Consider the following 19,751-nt stretch of genomic DNA (forward strand, 5'->3'; position numbering starts at 1 on the left):
GTTTCTAGACTTTGAGGTCTCAATAATCCCCAAATGTCTTGAAAAACTGGTATTATAGCAATCACCTATTTTTACTTTGCCAAGTGAAGACACTATGAGGAAGGTTTATCATTGCTGGCATATCTTCATGTTACAGACAAAGAAGAGTTACCTCCGAAAAATAAAAGAGGCATAAACTTCACTTTAAAAAGAAATCGAATAAATTTTGTTTTTGAAAACTCTTTTTGTTGTCCTTACCCCTCTTATCGTGCTGCCAAGTCACCTTGACACTGGGGAAATCATTGCTTTCAATTACGGGCTCAAGGTCAAAATGCAATCCTGGCAAGTTTCCCAAGATTCAGCTTCTCAATATGCTGTCTGCATGCAACAGGCCTTCTGCTGTGTTGTCTCTGTAAGGACCACAGTGTCTAAGTCACCTCAGATTCCTGGCATTGAAAAACTACTTAGAAGTTTTCTCTTACAGTAACCAATTATAAGGACAGGCAGGTAAAAAAATAGGCAAAATATGTGAAATAAATTAATGTGTGCTTGTATTAGAGAAGACACCGATGGGGCAGCAGTTTCAAGGCGTGGAAAGCTTTGTAACATCTACTGAGAGCACTGACTGAGGCACCTGCTGCAGCTGAGTCATGCCAATCATGATGGCAGGTTCTCTCGTTTTATTATAAATTATTTTTAAATAAATATTTTAAAGAGTAAGATTTAAAAGGGACACATAGCAAGAGACAACTGAAAAAAGGCTATTTCATCTACTGGAGAAAGTAAAAATTAAAGCAAGTGAGGCCGATGATGGCAAGCATTATTTGCATTTACTGTCAAACTGATCTATTTGGGAATAACACCCACACAAAAGTGAGAAGATATTTTGAAAAATAGAAATGTGAATAATTTCCTCAGATGTCTTACCTCATTTGCAAAGAAGCAAAAGTGGCTCCCGGAGAATATGCATAATTCAACTCACAATGATGAGAAAGAAAATTTTAAAGGGAGAAAAAGAAGATTCTGGGCTAAGGAGCCTCAACTAGTCAGTGTCTGAAAGAGGCTGGATGCCTATTAAGTACCATTGTACGAAATGAACAATTTAGGTCCTAGTGGGAAGCATAGGGTGACTGCAGTTACAAGCAAATAACAACAGGGAATAAGTGCTATGGTCATTTCGTTGAAGTATTGGCTTCTGTCTAGCAACAGGGTTAACTAGATAAGCAAGTAACAGTAAGGTATAAATGGAGACTCTGCTTTTGTTTTCTGGCCACCCAGACCAAATAATCACACAAAAACTATATAAATTACAACACTCCTTAACCAACAGCTCAGGCTTATTCCTAGCTGGCTCTTACATCTTAGATTAACCCATTTCAATTATTTTATATTTTACCAGAAGCCTAATGGCTTGTTACCTTATGATAGGTGATGTTGGGGGTATTCCATCACACTTTGATATGTTTGCATTGTGTTAATTAAAGAAAATCAACCTTGGATCAGGAGGCTGAGTTAGCAACTAGTTGACAGAGAGTAATCATAGATATATCCCCAGAGTGCATCTAGATGAAACAGAAAGACACAGGAAGCAGCAAGGCAGGATTTAGAGTGGCACATTTTTTTCTGGCTTGGCAAAGCAGAAGCTGTTATAATTTATAAAAAGTGGCATGAGGGAGAAAGACGCCATGTGACAGAGCTCAGACGGACGGGTTTTTTATTGGGGGAAAGTGAATGGGAAAAGGAGGGAGGAGAGAGTGGCCTCTGGGGACAGAAGAGAAGGGAGGAGAGGAAGGGAGAGAGTAGAGAGACACACAGATGGATGGACATACAGACAGACAGACATATGGAGACAGTAAGAGAAAAGGAGGGATGGGAGGTGGGCAGGCCCTTTTAAAAGAGAATGTAGTGAATGCACCTAGGTGGTGCTCTTAGCAGGTACAGCTGGGGATGTGTACTCCAAGGTCAGGCCAGTGCAGATGTTTGAATACTAACAGAAGCAAGCAAGGAGAGAAGGTTAGCTAGCTGTGACCCAGCCTCGCTGAGCTAGCAGGTTTTCACCCCAACCTTTGAATCTTGAGTCGTATTTATAGATAGAACGATCACAATTTAGTTAAAGTTACCTTTAGCACCAGTGACAGCACTGTCTGCAGTGCCTACAGAACAGAGTTCCCATCAGGCTGTGGCCTGGGGGTCCAGGTCAATGCTAGGGAAGCAGGTTGGTAACCCGTGGCTGAAATAACAGTTCATTAAGACACAGCCACCATGCTGAAGTTAAAACAACAAAATGATGGAAGGGAGTCAGGCTGTACCCCCGAAGTCATGGGACTATTTAGCAAGCTGCTAAACCACAGTCAGGACATGGGCTGTTCAGTGAGTTGAGGCTGTGAACTTCGGTCCTTTGAAAAGCTGAAAAGAGTAAGGCTAGGAGATAGATTTGATTTCCTGAAAATCTTAAATTACCCTTCATACTTCTTTTCCTTCCTTTCTTTCTCTTCCCCTTCTTTCCTTCCTTCCTTCCTTCCTTCCTTCCTTCCTTCCTTCCTTCCTTTCTTTTCTTCTTTTCACCAATAATTTGGCTTAATTTTGTTTTCAGACAGAGCCTCCCTCTGTGGCTCTGGCTGACCTGGAGGTTGCTTTCTATGCAGGCAGGAGATTCACCTGCCTCTACCTCCAGAGTGCTGGAATTCAAGGCATGTGCCACTATGCCATGTTAGAATTAGATTTTATTTTTTTCTTTTTATTTATTTATTTATTTATTCATTTATTTATTAAAGATTTCTGCCTCCTCCCCGCCACCGCCTCCCATTTCCCTCACTCTCCCCCGATCAAACCCTCTCCCTCATCAGCCCGAAGACCAATCAGGGTTCCCTGCCCTGTGGGAAGTTCAAGGACCACCCACCTCCATCCAGGTCTAGTAAGGTGAGCATCCAAACTGCCTAGGCTCCCACAAAGCCAGTACATGCAGTAGGATCAAAAAACCATTGCCATTGTTCTTGACTTCTCAGTAGTCCTCATTGTCCGCTATGTTCAGCGAGTCCGGTTTTATACCATGCTTTTTCCGACCCAGGCCAGCTGGCCTTGGTGAGTTCCTGATAGAACATCCCCATTGTCTCAGTGTGTGGGTGCACCCCTCGCAGTCCTGAGTTCCTTGCTCGTGCTCTCTCTCCTGCTCCTGATTTGGACCTTGAGATGTCAGTCCGGTGCTCCAATGTGGATCTCTGTCTCTGTCTCCTTTCATCGCCTGATGAAGGTTAATATTCAGGAGGATGCCTATATGTTTTTCTTGGGTTCATCTTCTTATTTAGCTTCTCTAGGATCACGAATTATAGGCTCGATGTCCTTTATTTATGGCTAGAAACCAAATATGAGTGAGTACATCCCATGTTCTTCTTTTTGGGTCTGGCTTACCTCACTCAGGATAATAGATCCATATCTATCACCATGCCCAAAACTCAAGTCCAAATGGATTAAAGACCACAATATCAGTCCGAACACACTGAACCTGATAGAAGAGAAAGTGGGAAGTACTCTACAACACATGGGCACAGGAGACCACTTCCTACGTGTAACCCCAGCAGCACAGACATTAAGGGCATCATTGAATAAATGGGACCTCCTGAGACTGAGAAGCTTCTGTAAAGCAAAGGACACTGTCACTAAGACAAAAAGGCAACCCACTGACTGGGAGAAGATCTTCACCAACCCCGCAACTGACAAAGGTCTTATCTCCAAAATATATAAAGAACTCAAGAAACTAGACCGTAAAAGGCTAATCAACCCAATTATAAAATGGGGCACTGAGCTGAACAGAGAATTCTCAACAGAAGAAGTTCAAATGGTCAAAAGACATTTAAGGTCATGCTCAACCTCCTTAGGGATCAGGGAAATGCAAATCAAGACAACTTTAAGATACCATCTTACACCTGTCAGAATGGTTAAAATAAAAAACACCAATGATAGCCTTTGCTGGAGAGGTTATGGAGTAAGGGGTACACTCATCCATTGCTGGTGGGAATGCAAACTTGTGCAACCACTTTGGAAAGCAGTGTGGCGGTTTCTCAGGAAATTCGGGATCAACCTACCCCTTGACCCAGCAATACCACTTTTGGGAATATACCCAAGAAATGCCCTATCATACAACAAAAGTATATGCTCAACCATGTTCATAGCAGCATTGTTTGTAATAGCCAGAACCCGGAAATAACCTAGATGCCCTTCAATGGAAGAATGGATGAAGAAAGTATGGAATATATACATATTAGAGTACTACTCAGCAGTAAAAAACAACGACTTCTTGAATTTTGCATGCAAATGGATGGAAATAGAATTAGATTTTAAAACAGAAACCTTATGCAGAAGACTGGGACAAATGGCTGAGATGCCTACTTAACATACCAAAGCAGTTGCTGGCCTAGGTCTCCCTTAGTTTCTACGCACAAGCACCTGTTACAGAGTCACCCAGGCTGGTATACCCCATCCCTACCCTAAACTCTGCAGGCCCTGAGCTTCCCTTCCGTTCCCCCAGCTTCTCTGACCCCAATATAACCCAGCCATTTTGCAGTCCTCTTGGTCCTCTTGGTGTCTTGGTGTGTTTGGTTCCCAGGTGTTTTCTTTGTTCCCTCTCTCTTTTCTTCCTCTCTCATTTCCCCACCCCTACCCTGTGCTCAGGGCCCTGCTCATTCTGCCCGCCTGGTTCAGTCTGGCCATTCTTCCTCTCATATCTGCAATAAACCTTCTCCTCCACCATACCTTGAGCCAGTCACGTCCTCATTTTTTCATTCATCTGGTGCCAAACCCACAGGACTGGCATATACGAGCCTCCTTCCAAGAACTCAGTCACTCTGAACCAAGCTGGTGTTTGACTCTTCTAAGGTATATAAGGATCATTAATTCCTGATGACTTCTCCCACCCACCAAATTGGACTCCAAATTCTAGAGTCTGCCTCTCAGCTGCTTCCTCCCACCATACGCTCCAACCGTTCCTCTCCCCGTCTACTTCATAAGTGTCTCTCTGGCTTTTGGAATCTACTATACCCTCCAGGCCTCATGTGGCCCCACATGGCATACCTCTCTATCAATACACTTACCCCTTCCCTTTTCCCCAAATCCTCTCCCGGTCCACCTATTCAGCTGTTTTATCCTCTTCTACCTCTCCTCCCCTAGGATCTGCTTAAACCTTTCTGGGCCTCTGTAAACCTGCCCCTTTTCTGTCTCTTAGCTCCATTCTGGAAGTCAGGTAGCTTCCTTATATCCCCCTGAGCCTTTACTATGGCCCTTTTCCTCCCCTCCCCTCCTCTCCCCTCCCCTCCCCTCCCCTCACAATGCTTGCTCTGTCTCTTCCTTGAGCTCTCCTGGGCCTCTCTTTCCTCAGGAGAAGCTCCTATACTTCCCTATCCTGTTCCCTCTCAGCTCCCTCCAGGAAGTCCTGCAGCTTGTCTATGCTTTCTTGGGCATTTCTCTTGGAGCTCACAGGAACTTCCTCCAGCAGAGTTTGCTTTGTAACCCTTTCTCCTTTCCTCCTTGGACTCAGTGAGTTCATTAAGCCCCACTGTCTGGCTATACATGTCTTGGCCAATCAATGGGCAAAGATGGCACACTTGACCTCATATTCTCTCATATTCTAACAGCTTCTGCCACTGCATAAACAAATGACCACAGAACCTCTTAGACATCAGCTTTTTTCTGCTCTCCACTTCTAAGTCTCTCATCTCTCAGGTTTCTCTACTTCTGACTCTTAAAAAATCTTATCTCTATAATCTTCCTTCTCTCAAAACATCTCTTAGAACTATGCTACAAATATCTCATGATTTGAAAATCATTGGGTATGGTTAAAAAATCTGTAACAATGAGTGTGATGGCACACTCCTTTAATTCCAGCACTTGCAAGGTAGAGGCAGGCAAATCTCTGTGAGTTTAAGGCCAGGTTTGTCTACAAAGTGAGTTCCAGGACAGCTAGAGCCAAATTTTAGCTTAAAACTTATAATAAAAGGATTATAATTTAAAAATCTATACATGGGTAGTCTTAATTGACTGAACATTCTATATGTGAATCAACCTATGTTTAGAATATACTATAATGCAACTTAGATCAATTCTTATTTAAAAATAGATATACTAAGAAAAGTAGCTATTTTAAAAATAACAACCATGTAATTCACCTCTCTCTTGGCTGATGACCTCATTAGGATGGAAGCAAACATGTGGCAGGCAGCCATCTTTCCTAAGATTAAAAGAGTTCATACAATAGGGAAAAGCTGTAAAATCTTAATTGATGTAGGTGGGTCTTCTATCTATCTGTTGCTTTCATTGGTTAATTAATAAAGAAAACCACTTGGCCTGATAGGTCAGAACATAGGTAGGCAGAGTAGACAGAACAGAATGCTGGGAGGAAGAAGGCAGTGAGGCAAATGCCTTGAAGCTCCGGCCCAAGATAGACGTAGGTTAGAATCTTCCCGGTAAGCCACCACCTCATGGTGCTACACACATTAATAGATATGGGTTAAAGCAAGATATGAGAGTTAGCCAAGAAGAGGCTAGAAATAATGGGCCAGGCAGTGTTTAAATGAATACAGTTTGTGTGTTGTTATTTCGGGGCATAAGCTAGCCAGGTGGCTGGGAGCTGGGCAGCAGGAATGCAGCCCACTCTTCCTTCTAAAAGCAGGCCTTCTCGCCCCATCACTACACTTAATCTTATAAAATCTTATAAAAACTACTAACTCGTTGTAAACTGCTAAAGATAATTAAGACATGCAAGTTATTGAGCACTCACCTTATAAATGATCAAATTCTTCAATGTTCTCAAAACTTTGTTAGTCATGTTAAATACAAGTGTAGTTCACTTACAATGACAAGTTTTATTTAGCCTCCTGTGCACGCTCTCAAGGCTAAGCCTAAAGCAAGCAACTAAAAACAAGTCAAGTTTGTTAAAATCATGTATACTTTTAGATAATCGTCCTCAAACTCTTCAGAGATCTGCTGAATTTAAAGTGTTTAATGAGAAAGTTTCCCATGACAGAAATGCCAGATCCCAGTGGCAACCCTAAGTTCTCCAAAGAAGACAACTCCACCTGAATTATGGTAACATTAAGCTGGGGAGAACTGCCCCACGTCTTACCTGCCATCAGCGCTCTGCCCACACTGTGGCCACTGTGGAGCTGACTGCCCTACTCTGCCTCACCCTAGCAGGTCAGTTTTCCCAGGTTCCTCCTGCACAGGAGAGTCTGGCAGCTAAAGGCTGAAGCTGCCCTGTGCAGCAGGTGATGATGTCATGCTGTCCTGCGTGACAGCCAAAGACCTACAACCTCTGCCCCCAACAAAAAACCATCTAGGAGCCTAGGGTAACCATCTAGGTATTGGTAAGTCCCTGTCATTTTAATTGATACATAGGCCATTTGGATTATACCTCCTGCTCTAATTTCTCCTTCTCAGACCTCTGATGATAATGACAGCTAACTGTGACTTTATGTTGACAGCAGCAAACAAACCTTCCCATAAGGCTGCAGCTGCCTTGTTAGTTCATTTCGTATGTAAAATCAAGCCTCAGGCCTCACTTTCCTAGAGTTATTGGGTTTTCTGCTGAGAAGGCAGACACAGAAATAGTTTGCCTTGCTTGCAGACTTCACGCTGAAAGAGATAAACTTACAAAATGGGTTTCAATATAACTTTTTACTATTCCTTTTATAGCACGCCATTATAGAACATCACAGTTTCTTAGATGACTTAATGTATCCAAATAGCTAAATCTTAGTAAAATTGGCAAAGACAAAGAAGCTAGACATATATCTTCAAGTGAATTACTGTTAAACTGAGTCGGCCTTAGAAATTTATAAACCTTATTTATTATTTACCTTATTACTTACCAAACATATATTGTTCCTTGTTTAAATTTTCTAGAAGCCTGGTGTTGAACAGTTAGTAAAGACATAAGTAGTTAGACATACATTTCTAAGTCAGCTTCTGTCAAGCTGTGTATAACTTTATAACTTCAAGAATTTATAAACCTGAGCCGGGCGGTGGTGGCGCACGCCTTTAATCCCAGCACTTGGGAGGCAGAGGCAGGTGGATCTCTGTGAGTTCGAGACCAGCCTGGTCTACAGAGCTAGTTCCAGGACAGGCTCCAAAAAAAAAGCCACAGAGAAACCCTGTCTCGAAAAACCAAAAAAAAAAAAAAAAAAAAAAGAATTTATAAACCTTTTTTTATCAAACATGCAATATTTGCAGATATGTTGTTCATTATCTAAAACTTTCCTAGAAGCTTGGTATTAAGCAGTTAGCAAAGATTTGTGAGTAGTTAGACACACATCTCTACGTCAGTGTTCTTGTTGTTTTTGCTTTTGCCTTTGTCCGTTGTTTGCCTGAGTATATCTTTACAACCCGGGAATTTCTTAGTCCAAAACGTTTTGGAGACCTGCTGTTGCTTCCTTAGTGTAAGGATAAGCCAAGGGTTCAGTAAGACTGAGAAGTTCTGGAATTGTTGCTTTAGCTGGTTTATACCACAGGGTCATCTTAACCAAGATGTTGGGGAAGTTACCTTGTATGTACTCCTACATACTGCTGCAAGGTATGGTTGAGGAGGCTTATTGTAGATATGAGGAACAGCACAGCTGGAAGCATCTGGAAGGGTTCAGATGAACCAGGCCAGGAGAGGAGGAGAGGTCAAGACAGGAAGAGAAGAAAGAGGGATCAAAGGGGGCACCTGGGAATGAAGAGAGAACCACATAGCCATAATGGCTGAGTTATATAGGAAAGAGGAGCAGAGGGAAGGGAGGTGAAAGCTCAGGGACTGGAAAGGCTTAGGGTAGGGGCAGGATATTTCAGCCTGGATGCCTCCGCAACAGGTACTTGCCATGCTGAGAAAAGTCATGAGAACCTGAGCCAACACCTGCTTTGATCTGTTAAATACACACCTAACGGCAGCCCTATATCTTAATCAAGACAAGAAAAGATTGTTCTCAACCAGAGAACTTTGTTTAACACAGTAGTTCTGAAAACAGAAAAGTAAAATGGCCCCTGGTACTCTCAGTTTCTCTGGTTCCAACAGTCAGAGTCAGGGATGGGTCTTACTGGAGATACCATCCGTAAGGAGCAAAAAATAGACCCAACGAGTTCTAATAAAGAGGTGAGAAAGGTTCTAGACATTGCTGCAAGAGTCCATTCAATTTAACTCCATCTGTCACTCACAGGAAGAGGCTCTCTGAATAGGCAGTTAGGAGGCTTGGTCCTGCCTGTCCCTGCAGCTGGCTGTGTATCCATAGTGACAGTTTTCTGATTTAATCTCCTTGGTTAGTTAATCAGAGTACTGACCATCTGTAAAGTCTTTATTAGTTTCAATATAATACAATGTGACATTTAATGCCTAAGTCTAGTGATGGAATAGCAAGTTTGAATAGGTCACTTCTCCTGCTGGCTATATGTCACTCATTGGTTCAAATGACCGATACACATAGGTTAAAATCATGGACTGATTATTCCAGAACCTTGATCATTTACTGGCTTAACCATGAATCAGTCCTTTTAATTGATTTCATTTACTTTTTAAAATACTATACTTAGTTTGGGGCTAGAGAGGTGTCTCAGTGGTTAAGAGCACTTGCTGCTCTTCTAGAGGACCTGAGTTTGGGTTCTAGCGCTCACAGTGGACGGTTCACCAGTGCCCATAACTCACAGCCTCAGAGGATCCAGCACCCCATCCTGGTTTCTGTGGAAACTATCATACACGTGGTATAACACACACACACACACACACACACACACACCTGTATGCTCGTTTTTTTTTAAAAAAAAAAAAAGCCATGGTCAGAACAGCAGTTGGGGTCCATCACACAATCTGGCTGCTTTGCAGCTATCTTGACAAGGACCACATGGTTATTTTGCAAATTCCCCTTCACCCGTGTCTCTAATGTCTGACTTTTCCCTGTTTGCAACTCCTCCATCCCTGTCCGGTCTCTGGAGGTTAGCTTCTCAGTGCTCCCTCTCAGACCTTGCCCTCTTACCGTATGTGCTCTCTTTGGAGGACCCCGTTCTCACCCCCAAGTGTAGTGGTAAATATTTAACAAACTGCTTTGGGTGGTGGCAAGGAGGGCGGCTTTCTGGGGTGCACACATTTTCATGGCAGCCAATACCAGGCTACCCGGCACTGACCATGGAGTAGGGAAAAGAGCTAGCTAGCTCGAACTGGCTGCCTTATCGATCACTTCCATGGCCATCTACATGCTGACATCCCTCTGTTGCTATTCCTATGCCTGCAGCCAAAGCAGCTGCAAGATGAGAGGGCAGAGGCCAAGAACAATGAACTTTAGCTCTACTGGGAGATGCTAAAAGACACTGCCAAGAGCAGCTTCCAGGAAGCTGTTCTTACCCGGTAGTAACTTAGGTTACTAGCGAAGACTAACCTCATGTTGTGTCTCCTAGGGCCTGGGTATACTCCTGGATTACAGTTTGATATTTTGGCTATGTAAAAAGAACCGTATGCCCTCAAAATGATTTTCTGAACCTCCGCATGCAGTCAGTCACAAAGCACTGCCAGTTCTGGCTCCTAACGTTTTCTTGAATTTATCTTTTCTTGTTCCTAGGCACTCCCTCCTTCCCCTCAGGCCCTCATCCTGTCTCAGCAGCTTTCTTTGGATATTCTCCCAACCAATGTCCTTGACCCTGTCACATTCCTAATCAGTTTAGGCAACGCACTGTTACAGAGCAATTGCCAAACAGAAAATTTACTTCACTTGCTCTTTTGCTTAAAAACCCTTCCGAATAAAATCCAGATTCCTTAGGGCAGCACAGATGCTCCTTCGTGGTCTGCCTGGTAACTCTTTTCTAGGCCTACTCCATGGTCCCCCTCTACACCCAATCACAAGGTAATCTAGAGGTCAATGATCAGCTATTCCTACCTTCCTCTAACCGCTAAACCTAGTTCTACCTTATGCAGTGCTAAACGCCCATGCCTGTCTTCCATTATGATACTCACTTCTGGTTTCCTTCTTCGGCTTGTGGATTTGTTTTTTTGAAAGAGAAAAGAGTTGGTGCTAATCAAACCAAAGGCCTCAAGTTCCCCACCACTGTGATATGCCCAGGCTCCTTTTTCATGGCTGTTTCTTCTTACCACCTTCTTCCTTATCACCTCCTTACGTGGTATTTTTCTCCAGTTAATTCCTTAGAACTCTTTTTTATTTTATTGTTTTCAAGATGTATTTATTTGTAACCATGTGTATGGGGGGCATGGATTCCAGAGGCATCTCACCTCCTGGAACGCAGCCACCTGACACAGTGCTGGCCATTAAATTCAGGTCTGGAAGAACAATACATGTTCTTAGCCACTGATCCATTTCTCCAGCCCAGAACTCTCTTTTTTAAGGTCACATATTTCTGGGTTTTTTTTTTCTTCTACCTAAAGCTGAATTATGGATTTGCTCCCAGATCAGACTAATCTTTTCAACACCTGCACAAATATGTCTTCTCTGTCTTAAGCTGATCAGGTTCCCATCTCTGCATACATCCTGTATCTCAGTTTGTGCTTCCGGTTATCCTACAGTTTCTTATAGCAGTTACCTAAGTCTGCCTGGAGTAGCAGCTTCTTATTATTGATCACAAGTCTACGGGGTAGTGGGAATCTCTACTGACCTGATTTGGATTCAGCAGGTCTTGGCTGGGCTCCCTTATATGGACATAAGGTAGGACAATTGGAGTGCCGGAGAAGTTGGCTAGTTTTATGTCAACTTGACACAAGCTAGAGTCATCTGCAAGGAGGGAGCCTCATTTGAGAAAATTCCTTCGTAAGATCTGGCTGTAGGTAAGCCTGTAGGGCACTTCCTTAACTAGTGATGGATATGGGGCAGGCAGACCATCGTGGGTGGGGCCCCATCCCTGGGCAGAGGGTCCTGGTTCTATAATAAAGCAGGTTGAGCATGAGGAGAAAGTAAGTAAGCAGCTCCCCTTTATGGCCTCTGTAGCGGCTCCTGCCTTCAGGTTCCCTCCCTGTTTGAGTGTCTGCCCTCACTGCTTTTGATGACGAACTGTTATATGGAGGTGGGAGTGAAATAAACCCTGTCCTCCCCCTTGCTTTTGGTCATCGTGTTTCATCATGGTAATAGTGACCCTTAGACACTGGGTATAAGTGATCTCACCCTCTCTGACACACTAGCCCTGCTTTATTCAGATGGCGGGTGGGGAGAGCTCCAAAGGAGAGAGCAGAAAACATTCAACTCCTCTTGAGTTCTAGGATTAAATGAATCCACCGCATCATTTCTGCTACCTTCTATTGACCAGAAGTCACAGGCCGGCTCAGGATGCGGAGACATCTACCACTTCTCAAAGAGGTGTGGCTCTCACTGCTGCAGTCTGCCACCTACGTAAACGCAGGGATGCCCACAATAATAGTAGATGGTAGTGACAATAATAAGAGAATAATAACGATGGCAGGTTATGTTTGACCAATATTTAACGTACGCTTGTCCTAAGCTTGATGTCGGGGGAAAGACAGACCTTGCTTTGTGTTCAAAGCTTTATTGTAATCATCTTATTCATTTTGTTTACAACAGTTTCCACTGCCATCTCTCTTCCTGGTTTATATACAGCTATCTCATCTTCTGGGCTGCACAAAGAGAGCTTTCATGTAGCCTTACTGATCTCCTTAAAGGCCCTCTTTTCAAATACGATCACATTGGAGGTTGGAGCCCCATATAATATTGTGAGTAAGACCTGGCTATAGTAACGGTTTAAATGAGAAGCCCCCCCTCTCCTGCCACCATAGGCTCATATATTTGAATGCTTAATCCTTAGCCGATAGAACTGTTTGAGAAGGATCAGGGGGTGTGGTCTTGTGAAGGAGGTATGTCACTGAGGGCAGACTTTGAAGTTTCAAAGGCCCAGGCTCTTCCTAGTTAGGTCAATAATTCATTCTCTCTGCCTTGTGCTGTGGATCAGATGTAAGCTCTAAACTACGGCTCCAGCTTTATGCCTGCCTGCTGCCATAATTCCTGCCATGTTGGTCATGGACTTACCATCTGAACTTTAAACTAACTAAATAAATAAATGCTTTCTTTTATAAGTTTCCTTGGTCATGATGTCTCTTGACAGGAATAGAAAAGTACCTAAAACAGATGTGGACATAATTTAGTTTCTAATAACTGCACCAACAGACATACAGACACACACACCAGAATAGTTAACATTTTAAAAAGCCAACTGGAAGGACAAGAATTCTCATATATGGATACTGAGGCTTTAAATCAGTACAATTACTTTGTAAAACCATTACATAACAGAGTCTCATAAAGCTGAATTCATGCTCAGCCTATGACCAGCATATTTGGCTTCTAGGAATTTTATCTAACAGAAATTTATATGTATCTTCTCTAAAAGACATGTTTAAGTACATCCACAACCCAACTATTCGTAATTGGAAAGAACTTAAATATTTGTTCATAATAAGGATATGTGAATTATGGCATATTCATGCACTAGGGTATTATACAACTATAAGGTTGAATGAACTCTATCTCCTTTCCAGTGACAGCAGGAATAAAGTTCATAAGCATAATGCTGACTGATGGAAGCCAGACGTAATTCTAGTTAAAGTTCAAAAGCAGGCAAAGCAAATCTCTTATGTTAGAAGTCGGGCAATGAACACTTGGGAGGCAAGCGCTGCCTGGAAGGAGACAGGGAGCCTCAAGGACACTGGTTACGTGCGCTATGATCTGGTTTCTGGCTACACAGCTGTGTTTAGTTCATGAAAATTCATTGAGCTGAATACTTATGCTCATGTTCCAGCACATATTTTATACTTCAATAAAGTTTTCTTTAAAAATATTCTATAGAGCAGTCCAAGAGGGGAGTGGGGGGAGGGGGCAATATGTGGGAGGAGGGGGAGGGAAATGGGAAACGGGGAGCAGGTGGAAATTTTAATTAAAAAAGAATTAAAAAATATTCTATAGAGTCCACATTGTTCTACAACAATATTGCAATGTTTCACCCTGCCCTGAAGCCCTTTATAACCTGATCCCAGTCCCCTCTTTCCAGGATCATTCCTGCTACCTCTGGTCAAAGTCTCAGTCCAAACAAGCCATCATTAATACCCACAATGCATCATGGTTTTTTTTTTTCATGATCCCCTGACTCCATCTCTCATAGCCTGAATTTTCCCCCACTTTATCTAGTTGGTTAACTGTTTCTGAATACTCTCCCCCACTTTATCTAGTTGGTTAACTGTTTCTGAATACTCTCCCCCACTTTATCTAGTTGGTCAGCTCTGTTTTAAATGGTAAAAAGCAGGCTGAATTTCATTCTCTACCAGGATCTACCAAGAAGTTTTCTCTCCGTGCACACAATTCTGAGCAATTACTGTTCTGTTTCTCCAAGCAGACTGTGTGTACTTGCCATGAATCCATTGCAATATCATCATTGGTCTACGGAGTTGTCTTTGATGCCAAAATGTCATGAGAGTAAAGACTGTGTTCTTTGTCTTTGCATATGTAACATGGAAGACATCATCTTGCTCATAGCGAATCCCCAATCAATGGCCAGAATATGAAAAATAACAAGGTCACTGACATTTAGCTTATAGCCAGGCATGGCCAACCTTTTGATACTGCACCATGATGTTGTCATATACAAAATTCATGCACAACTAAAATGCACAACCAATTTGCAAAAAAAAAAAAAAGTTGTACTGTTTTAAGAAATTTATGATTGGGGATGGAGGGGCATACATTTGGAGATATCTTTGCCTACACAAAGCCAAGGACAGCAGGTTGAACATACTGCAAGAATATATTGGTTTTGTTACAGAATTTTTCTTTAGCCAGTCTTGTAAAGAAAAAAAAAGTGTGTGTGTGTGTGTGTGTTAATGGAAACTAGTTGGGTATAGTGTTCCACACTTATAATCCCATCACATGGGAGAAGGCAGATAGGAAAACCAGAGAGTTCAAGGTCATTTGGGGCTACATAGTAAACTGGAGGTTAAAGTCAGCCTGAGATACATGAGACCATGTCCAAGAAAGAAAGAGAGAAAAAAGAAAGAAAAAAAGAAAGCAAGAAAGCAAGCTAGCTGGCAGTACAGACCACAGATTTAGATTACAATGAGCATTTTGTTCCCCATAAACTCATATATCAGGGAAATCAAATACACATTTCCACATTTCTTAGAGCGTGTAATAGTGATATTGCCCATTCCCTGAAGACTTATTGCAGAATGCCTGTGCTCCTCTGGAATACGGGTGAAGCGTTAATGGGCCGACTTGGCTACAAACTCATGACATTCCTCTAACATCTAGATTGGCTGTGTTTCCTGGTTATCTGCCAGAAATTCCTCAGATATCCAAGTCTAGGATTTATGGACTGAGAGGTTTATGATATTTCAGAGGGCAGAACCGGCTATTGTGTTTGCACAATGGGCAAATGGAGTAAACGCGGTGTAAATCGTGACCCAGCTCGGAGCCTGAAAAGTGAGCCAAGAGGACACTAGTAATGTTCTAGCTCGGGTCAAACAGCCTCAGTGCAGGACCACACTGTGATCCTGATGGCTTCTACACAACACTTCTTCCTTGCATGGAGCCAGAAAAGACTTTGATGGTGCAGGTATGATGAGAAGGATTTTTGTCTTGACGGCATTTTCCTGTCAGCGAGGCTCTGCTTAAACAGCAGGAGCACAGGTGTGAAGCCTTACCTAGGCTGCTTATTATCCCGAGGTGAGGCAATGGGGAAGTAGTTGTGATTAAAACAAACAAACAAACTTTATAATAAGTACACGGCACGCGCTGAGACAGACTAGGCCCTTCTTCCGAGTGCAGACACTTCCACTTGGCGGAGGTCATCTCTCACCACAGCGAAGGACCTGGGCTCGGTGGTCACTGATTCCCTCCAGTCACAGTTGATTAAACAAAACACGGACACTTGACTCAAACCAAGGCAGCCCAATAGTTGGGCTGCCTGGGTAGACACTGGGAACTGGAAGGAGCAGGAGAAGCAGTAAGGAGAACGCGAGGGAGAGAGGAGGAAGGATGAGGGGAAGAGGGAAGTGGAGGGAGGGAGAGAAGGAAAGAGAAAGAAGGGGGCCCATACATGGGTAGGGGCTAGAAGAAAGAGAGACCAGTCCCTGACCACCTTCCCGTTTCTGGTTCCCATGCCTCGGCTAGGACCTGATCATTCTCTGGCCACCTCTAGCCTACCACCGTTCATGACACAGCACCGTGCTTTTGTTTCTGCTGTTTTGGATGGTTTCTAGGGTGTAGACCCGGTTCTGCAAAGTTCTGATATCCAGGCAGATAGCTTGTCTCTCTCTTTACTTCTCCCGTGCCACAAAAGTGGCGTCTGAGGAGGAGAGAACGAGTTGGGAGTTAGTGGGACCTGATACAGAGGCCCCAGCACTGCCCCAACCTGGATGCACAGCCAGTGCCCCCGTTCCTTAGCAATGAACGCTGGGGGCTTTGAGGGTGTGGGTCAGTGGGAGTGTTGATTTGGTTCTTTGCGAATGGAAGCTTGCCACTGTGAATAGTGACATCTGAACACCAACAAATACAAAATTAAGCCCACGGAACATTTTAATTATAATAGATAACACAGGAAATTGTATTTATGTATGGAAACTAAATTTAGAAGCCTGGACAAATTGACAGGATCTCTCCTAAATCCATGTGAATAGCCCATGCCAGGTGCCAGGAAGTGGCTTCAGAGACAGAGGCTGGCCACGCTGGCAGGCCCCCTCACTGCCCTAAAATTTTTTGGAAAAAAAAAGAGGGGGGGGGGGCTTCGCCCTGGGCCAGCTCACTTTTAAAATGTCTTCATTTCCAGGGTTAAAGAATTAACGGTTTTTGAAAGTATCATTTCAGGACGGCTCCTATTCTCCGCTCCCTCTGTATCTGTAAACAAGGAAAGGGTGTGGCCTGAGCCGAAGTTGGATCTGTTCTGACAGTGTTTGTGCAGCCCAGGCGGACCCAGTGGGAAAGAGGAAGTGTGTGGGTGGGAGAAGGGAAATCTCGCAGGCTCCCTCCCCTCGCACACCCTGCCCCTTACTTTTAGAGCCCTTACTTTCCATGGCCTCACTCACTTCCGATCCCTTGAAAACTAGGGGCAGCGGCTCAGACGGGGCGATGGTGAAGGCGTCCTCTGGAGCAAGGATGCTGTACTCAGCGGATGAGAAAAGCCTGTACTCTCACCCATTCCCTCTGAGGAGGCCCTTCATTTTGATCCCCTGGGGCCCCCACCACCCTGACCCCCGTGAAGACTTGAAGTAGAGTCGCACAAAGAGCATCACCCTGTAGCTCACATCTCCCCTTCAAGACTCAGGGTCCAGGCCAGAGACCAGAGTTCCCTGTGTGGTGAGAATGAGCCTGTTTCTTCCTAAATCCATATTCCCAAAGATGGGTGTGTCCTCTGGATTCAGGGACGGCCGAGGGTTTGCAGAGACCATGTGCATGGTGGACGCTACCGCCACAGTACCCAAAAGCAAGATCCAGGAGAGAAGTCAACTGGGCCAGGGCTGGGGCCTGACTCTCCTGGTTCACTTCCTCTTTATGGTTGATACTGAGCGATCTGAAAATTCTTTTGAATTGGACTTCCGGGCAGTTACAAAAGTTTATCTGTCAATGTAGGAAGTCAGGACACATTTAAATATTAGCTTCATGTGTATCTTTTGCATAGTTATGCTCATGGACGATGGCCTTGTCTGAGACCCCAAATATTCACACCGTGTGAACTTGGGTAAGTACTGGAGTATCTGAAACCCCCTTCGTTCTCCTGTCTGCAAACTGAGAAAAATCACAATACCACTTATCACAAGCATTTAAGATAACTATAATTACTGTCTTGTGCTCTTGGGCAAGGGTTTCTTTGTGCCTCAGCTTTCTCGTCTGTCAGATGGAAGGATTCTAACGGCATCTATCTCCAAGTGTTGCTATCAATAATGCAATAGCCTTCTGGCAGCATCTGGCACACAATAAACTATACATGTTGGTGGTACAGCCCTCTTCCCGGAGCTCATGACCCCCGAGCCGACTAAAGGAAACAGCGTACGCAGTGCTGAGGTCCCAGCAAGGCCACCACTCCATGTCGGAGCCTGAGATCCAGGCTCATCCTGTGATTACAAATCAACCCTGGCCTTCCCAGGAAGTGTGAGGCCTGGTCCCGCTTCCAGCTGCGACAGTCACTTCGGCCAAGTGCAATCCGGTGAATATAAACTAAGAGTTCTGTCCTGGGATAACCTCCATTCTCGTCTGCAAAGGGCTTTGAGATCCACTCAGAAAGGTGGGAAAAAAAAATCTTACTTCTCTGGTCAGGGACTCAGCGGTGGAAGCAACTGAGGAACCTGGGAGGGCTACTGGCTCCTATCCTGAGGCCCAAGGAGTTTCTGCACGGGATTTTCTACAGCCACGCTAGGCAGCCTCTTAGGACTGAACTGGGTTTGGGAATTAACTTGAAATGCTAATTCTGGAAAAAATCTGAAGTGGTCTGAGACTTTAAGCAAGGATAGTTCTTTCTACTACACAACCTTGTCTCTGAGGATCAACACTAGTTTTCTGCTCAGCACCAAGAAGTCCATTTCTGGGGTTCACTGTTGGGGGTCACTGACCAACCGATAGGCGTCAAGCCTCCATATCCTCATCTACAGCAGGAGCATGCTCTCCTTGAGAACCTACTGCGGGCAGGCTCCTCCTCCATCTCTGTTCCGTAGACACATTTCGGCTCAGAAGCCTTCTGTTCCTCAGTTGTGCTGATGCATAAGAAGAGTGTGCGATATTACATCATCCTAAGATATTTTTGCTTTAAATACTGTTAAGGAAGCCCTGTGCCAAGGAAAGCAAAAGTCTCCCTGTGCAGTTTCTGACACCAGTCAGGATTTGGAGAGGCTCTTTATGAGCGTGTGGTTCTCAGGACTGACGGGGAGACTTTTGCAGAGTAAATGTCTTCTGAGACAAGCCAGGGCTGTCCAGCCTGTGCTCCCATGCAGGGCATTAGGGATTGCCTCCACAAGCTTAGCTGCATGACTGTCTTCAGGCTGTTTGTACAGCCATTTCCCAGAGCTCACGAGCAACAGCAATCAAACCCCCGTGGCAACTGTTTCTATTCAAGCTTTTCCATTAGAGTTCCCTTCTGCTTACTCCCAAGAGTCTTGTGCTCGGGGCCAGTCATGAAATGGTGCTTGCCACGTTTGAATCTGTAGCTTCTGAATGCACACATGGTTCATACACTACAGGAATGGCGCCGTTCCAACCTGCATGCTCTTTTCTAAGGTCCTACTTGGTGGGGAACATAAGTACGTGGGTTGGTTTTCACATTGTGCTACCCAAGCCCGGCAATACATCATGAGCATCTTTCTGACATTTCTTAAAGGAAGTAGCTGCTGTGTGTGACTGGTAACTGTTTTTTTTCTAAAGAGTTAAACATCTGAGCTATTTAAATTCCTCTGTGAAGTATGAAAAGCAAATTAAATAACCAAAGCAAAAGCATTAGAATCAGAAGAATGAGGAGTGTGGTGGTTCTGTATGCCTGGGGGTTGGGAGGAACAATCAGTCAAAATCTCCAGCTAACAGAGATTTCGAAGATTTGGGGATGCCCTCACACAGCGTTTGGGCTAGGTGGAATATACTAGCGATACAATCAAGTCAACGCGAACTGACATGCTGTTTGCTGGGTAGCACAGGGTGAGTGTGTGAGCCCAGGGTGTGGGACAGAGTGTGGTAACTTCTGGGTGTGCCTCTGAAATAGCTGAACTATTCTCTAAACTTTCTGTTTATGAATACGGATAAGCGGGACAGCTATGACATGGCATGATTGTCAGTGTG

General features: G+C 44.0%; 1 long non-coding RNA gene across 1 annotated transcript in view; it reads right to left on the reverse strand.

The window, feature by feature from the left end:
• LOC130875854 (uncharacterized) overlaps positions 1 to 19,751 on the reverse strand; it is a 60,606-nt gene that overhangs the window by 38,324 nt on the left and 2,531 nt on the right. The gene's annotated exons all lie outside the window — the stretch shown is intronic.

The sequence above is a fragment of the Chionomys nivalis genome, chromosome 6, assembly GCF_950005125.1.
Source record: "Chionomys nivalis chromosome 6, mChiNiv1.1, whole genome shotgun sequence".
Taxonomy (NCBI): Eukaryota; Metazoa; Chordata; class Mammalia; order Rodentia; family Cricetidae; genus Chionomys; species Chionomys nivalis.